This window comes from Diadema antillarum, unplaced genomic scaffold, assembly GCF_040938485.1.
Source record: "Diadema antillarum isolate AM-2024a unplaced genomic scaffold, OU_Dant_1.0 scf00000067, whole genome shotgun sequence".
Classification (NCBI taxonomy): domain Eukaryota; kingdom Metazoa; phylum Echinodermata; class Echinoidea; order Diadematoida; family Diadematidae; genus Diadema; species Diadema antillarum.
The window spans coordinates 1,246,419-1,252,713 of NW_027270956.1; the positions used below are offsets into that span (position 1 = coordinate 1,246,419).

The window sequence follows — 6,295 nt, forward strand, 5'->3', positions numbered from 1 at the left end:
CAAAATCTCCCGTTCTCCCGCTTGAGATTTAATTTCTCCCGCCCTGGCTCTGTGTCTCCCGTTGGAAAGGATTTCTTACTTATTGCTTTTGTATGTTGAAAAAAAAAAGCCTTTAATAGCACCAGAGAGCATCAAGAACCCTAGGAACTTCGCGCTTCGCACACATCAACTTGGAGTCTCCCGTTTGTTAGGGGTTTCAGGCGGGAGAATTTCCAGATCATAAGGTGCTTTGGGTTGGAGTCTCTGTATCTCACTACAGATGAAAATCTCTGTTTCATTGTATGTCACGGCTCCAAAGAATAATACTGTCCATAACGTAGCCGAACGTCATATGACCTTAATAGCTATCCACATCGATCGATCATCGTGAGTCTTAGTCTGAACATGGACCTAATGGTCTGAAGCAGCACATGATTCATTTCCTCTTGTACTTTGGCTTTTATCAACGCCATTATTTCAATATCAATCTGTATACATTATAATAACGGCGAGAAACTGGGTGGGCGTGTATACCGCGCTTGCGTACGCCGCGCAGCACCATGCTTTTACCATGGACGAGTACAGCAGTGAGGGAGCGCTGTGTATAATAATTAGAAGAAACTCGCCACCGTCAAACAGGAGGTTCCGAGTTCGAACCCCGCTTGCTGCTTACATCATTAGACAAGGTGTTTTATGTATTGTATGTCCTTTACTCAGGTGTACATGGTGGGTACCGTGCAGTGCTAATACTATAGGGCCCATTGAAACAGTGATTCCCTCTATTTTTCTTCTTTTTATGTAAAATACAAGGGCTTCAAACCATAATAAGCTATCCCTTCCGTATTATTTATTGTATATTATGTTTATATATAGCGCGTACATACAATGTACATTGTTGCACATTGCATACATCTAATGGACACAAAATTACTTTGTAAGCAACGTATATACAGGGAGGTAGGAATTCAGAGTATCATGTACATTGTGCCAACAATGTGTGTACATGCACAATGATAATGCAGGGGCAAATAAAGTGAAATAAAATCAATTCGACTCAAACAAATATTTCTCCCTTATAGTTCGTTGCATCTTAAACTCACAATCATCCGAGATAGTGCTCAAGAGACATCCAGGACAATGATAATAATTATGTTCAGATCGTGCGAGGTATGATCATGATGAAAAGTCCTTTCCTCAAGCATGCACCCACAAAGGTTTAACATGCAACCCAAGTCCACGCAAGGGTGCACTGACCAAAACTGAACCCCAAAATGCACCCTGATTTCTCAGTGAGTATAATAGAATACTAGTACATCGTATATCGGGAGAATAATCTCGAGTCCATCGTTTCAAGAGTGGTTAATATCAATCATGCCCTCGAAAGTGGGAAATAAAACAGAAAGTAGAAAAGAAAGAAAGAAAAAGTATGTATGGTGCACGTGACAGATTATCAATCATACACGAGGCTTGATTTTCTTATATAAATTATCCAAAGTATGCCTATCGAACGTTACTCTTTTGTATAGGATGTTTTCGTTCTCTGCCCATAATTCTTTTTTCACTTCATGTCTACCGGTACTTTTTATCGTCATGGAATAACCAGTGTATTTTGCATAGCAGCTTTGTGCTGTATGTGACTTGTATGTATAATACCATTATGACGACGATTTTTATTTTGTCTTTTCTTTGGTGAGAATTATGTCCTATAACAACAACAACAAAGTGTTTCGATACGTATGTATATATACATATATATATATATATATATATATATATATATATATACAAACAGTCACCTGTAGTCATTGATCATCACAATTTACTACAGAAGCAGAAAGAAAAGGGGAGGGAATTGCATACGCAACTGCGTCTATACACATCAAGCAATAGTAAAAGAAAAAAAGAGAATACACTGTGTATGATTGTATTTTTTATGTGTATTGATAAAGAATGAACTTTACATGAACCTTATACATAAAAATTAAAGTTATAAAATACACTCAACGTACGGCACCTCTACAGAAAAGCACATACTTTTGGGGGTAGGTCCCCAGACGTGCATAACGAAAGAGGAACGCCGACAGGGACAGCATAATAGAATGTATACATAGAAAATGATGTGGGCGCCATTGGCTCGGAGACGAAAGAAAACACTGAAAACATGGAATTTGAAAAGAGATCAGCTAGACAGAGTTGTCCAACAACCCATCATGTCGAGCAGCATTATCAGTTTTATATAAATCAAATGTGAATTATTCATCAATATGCTATCCCCATAGAGTAATGTGATAATGATTATTGTTTTCGCTAAAATGCCTTATACGCTTGATGCATAAATAATGTTTGAAATCCGGGAGTTTGTAATTCAATATCCATCAGATTCCGAAGTTTATATATAAGCCTTTTGTACATGAAAGTTTTTTTTTTTTTATACGTGCTACCTTGTCCTGTTTGATATCTATATCAATTTCTTCGGTTGATAAAGATCCTAAAACTTCAAAGATCCTATAAGTTCAATGGATTCAAATCGTCAATAAGAATACACTGACGTCACTCTAAAACGAGTGAAAATGAACATTTTCACTCTAAATTCACTCCAATTTCACTCTAAATGCGCTCTTTTTTTATTCACTCCTTCAAGAGTGAATATTTTCACTCGATTTTTTTAGAGAGTATATCATTGTAACTGGATGGTTTTCAGCAATGCCGCATTCTCAGCACACTGGCGTACCTTTCACGCTCAACAACCACACGATGACATTTTGAAGAACTCCAAAGCAGACAGTGATGTACAATATGTACAAAGATTGTCGTTTATTGTCTTGTTGATGAAGTTCACAATGCACCTTTGGGCTGGTTGCAAGCCGGCAATCAGTTGGCAACCGGTCGCGGGAAACATTCTGGTGGTATATGAAAAAACAAAAACGGGGGTGGGCTTTCGGACATCTAAGGAGCCCTGTTTCTTGAGAGTAGTTTATTCAAACAAATAAGGTGAGTTCCCCAATTTAAGTGCTTATCAATAAAGAGCCCTATAGCAATTTCGATTAGTGTAAATGATCTATACTGATCTATGGGAGTTTGATTGAATACATTTACATTTGACCAGGAAGGTTGCCAATAGAAATTAGGGTCTACTGATTAGCATGCAATGTGTTTCCGTAAATTCAACAATTAATATTTGTTAGCTTGAATCCAGATTTTATAATTGATTACTTCATTGTTGATAGTTTCAAGAAGTCTTATTGGATCTTTATGAGGACTATGAGAAGTCAAGACAGTTGATAGAGTCGTTGTTTGATGATTCAGCTTGTAAAGAAGGATTTCGGAGGTCAAAATTTGTCGTTTATCTATAGGTCCTACAGGTATTTTCAAAGTATAAATAAACCGATCTGGATAGAAATATAGAGCCAGGTTTTTTTCTCTATTTTTTCTTTCCAATTTTTTGCTTAATTCTAAATTCTAAATATTTATCTAATCATTTAAACTTATTTTGTCCACTAATAGCTGTTTTCACTTTAAAAAAGAATATAATGCCGACAAATTCAACTTATTAAGTACGTTTATACTTTTCCTTCCCTCTACGCAGGCATGCCGCACAGGTGAAGATGAAAGCGAGCAAAACATTGGCGAACCTGACACGAACAACATCTACTTCGATTCCGAATCGCAGAACGTGGTCATAGAATACAGTAGCATAGACGAGTCGATACGGTATAATAGTTGGCTTGGAGGGAGAAAAATACACACCATGTTCAATTGATTTAAATGACGAAAGAAAATTAAAACAAAATAGCAATGAATCCTTCATTAACTGCTGTAATGTGTAGAAGAAAAGTGGTTTTGGGATATGTATCCGTCTTGTCTTTTTTTTTTGTCAATGACTAAGCAAGTATGTGTTATCTTTTAATCTGAGAGTAAAAAAAAAAAAATGTCATCGTTCCTAGATCCCTGCGATGCTAACACGAGCTGATGCAAGGGATATCATTTTTTTTTTCTCCTCGAAATCACTTCTACAGAAAGAAAAATGTCTTGAAGCCTTTCATTCAACAGACAATTTTGTTTCGGAAGATATAATCAGAGCACGTGTCAAACTGTGTATGATAGTGACTGATGATAATATACTCAACAGTCTCTGATGTCATGTGAATTTCCAATTTCAAATCCTCTTTACAGTAATTTTCGGGCATTTTTATGTAATATTTTTCCGATTAGTACAGAAACTTTCAGTGTTCTTTTGATGTGACTTTGTTATACTAATTATCAAGGAGAATATTAATTACGGAGTGGATGTTCTGTTTAAGGGTTGTAGTGGAAGCAAAGAGATCATCAGAGGCTTATGACAGTATAAGACGTTCCTTTCAGAGCTCATCTTGCCGATATAAACCACTAAATTAAGCCTTAAGGTTTGAACGCTGTAGGTTTGCGTCCCCAAAATTGTTTTAGTGTCATGGAAATGAGTGTTGGAAATTAAATAAATTATGTATGATATTTACTGCGCTGTTGAATACTTAGTTATGATAAAAGGGCACTCCAGGAAATCAATATTATCGAGGGACATGACGTCATAACACGACGTAATCAGAAGGATTGGAAACAACTATATAAAAACTAATCCTGTCAATCTAATAATTAATCATTTAATCATCACCGATTTTCAAGACTGTAAAAATTGATGCCTTTGAGAATTCAAACCATTATTTTGCACATGTACCTTTGTTATATGGTCATCGAAATCACATCCTGTTGTGTACTAAGATGCGGAATATAGAGTATGATAAGGATAGTTAACAGTAATAACAGTAATTAGTATGACATGATAAGAATCAATAATCATTGAATAACGAGGTAGCAATGTATACCTGGTGTATTCGAGATTCGAGTTATTGCGCAAGTCATTGAAACATATCATGATATCGTCATATGCTAAATTTACAGATTTGCCGATAAGGAGTTATGATTATGGTGACAATAATATTGAAATGATGCGGAAAGACTTTCTTCGTCCCTTTATTTCTTTTCTCTCACTTAAGATACGTCACCAAGATCATTACAGCTTGTGGAGAAGAGGACCAGGACCAATTAGTTGTGGATGGTTTGCACGATCCCGCCTTGAAAGTTGTCACTTTCGTGAGTTTATAACCTTCCTCATATTCAGCAGCTGCAATATAGCTGTCATGGTCTTTCATGGGGTCCAGTTGGATGCCAGGACCACTCCACCGGGTTAAACACCCTACTCTTTAATTTACGATGAAGTGAGAACTTTTACGTGCACGAGTTGTGACTCTCTCCCGCACTGGACCTCCATTTTATGTCCTATCCGACAGAGGGACTCGAGAATCAAACCCGGGTCCTTTGGACCACAGGTGATTTTTTCACACTGTGTATAATTATGGCACACTGTACATCTATGCTGTATAGGGCGATGCTTCGCCGTAAGTTAATGGGAACATTTTTTTTCTTTAATTTGTTAAAATATGAAGTTGGTTATGTCATCTCAAGAGATTTCAGGATTACCTCACTTCAACACAGTAGCAATGATGGAAAAGAGAGTTTTGAGCAGAAATCAACGAACTCTATAGATATGTAAAATATAGTGTCGATGAATAACGGTTAAAAAAAATCCCATAAACATCCGTCTTTGCATGATAGAATCCGGGGCTGGAAGTGGCAGGGCCTAATTTTGTGTCCTTTGGCGATAAATAATAAAACAGTAAAACAGATAAACCGTCCAGTAAGAAAAGAACAGACATCTAATGTTCATAATTATTACGTTTTGATTGTCGAACTCCCGTTGGTTTCATTTTCAGCAATTTATCCTGCTATCCCGATGCGCATGTGTGGATGTATGTGCCACTGCGACAGTTCTTCCCCCAACTGGCGTTAGTCACGTACCGTTGAAGACGGCCACAGCTCCGAGTTCATTGTCGCCACACACCATCCGCCCAGCGACATCGAGGCACACTCCGCATACCATCCGTCCTATCACCACAGTGATCACGCCGCACACCGTCCGACCGCCGCCGGCACCCAAAGGGCTGACCGCTGGAGGAGTGATCTGTATCGTGTGAGTACATAACATACAGTACCCTGCTTGATAAAATCCAAAGAAGCACACAGAACATAAATAATGTACAGTGTATATAGAATTGACTCCCCGTGATGACGTGTGAGAGGCAAAACTCACCATCACCCCAAAACGATATTTCATTTCATTTTTCATTTCATACATTTCCACAACTTGCACAACTCGAGTGAAAAAAAAGAACAATACAAAACAACATGGCAATCATTTATTATGCAATACAGAATGTGGAGA

At 37.5% G+C, this 6,295-nt stretch overlaps 1 long non-coding RNA gene across 1 annotated transcript; it reads left to right on the top strand.

Moving 5' to 3' along the window:
• Nucleotides 1–3,561: 3,561 nt before the first annotated feature.
• LOC139716578 (uncharacterized) lies at nt 3,562–5,940 on the top strand. Its single transcript, XR_011709913.1, has 3 exons — nt 3,562–3,690; nt 5,010–5,106; nt 5,787–5,940. It is a non-coding gene; the product is annotated as an uncharacterized lncRNA (long non-coding RNA).
• The last annotated feature ends 355 nt before the right edge of the window (nt 5,941–6,295 follow it).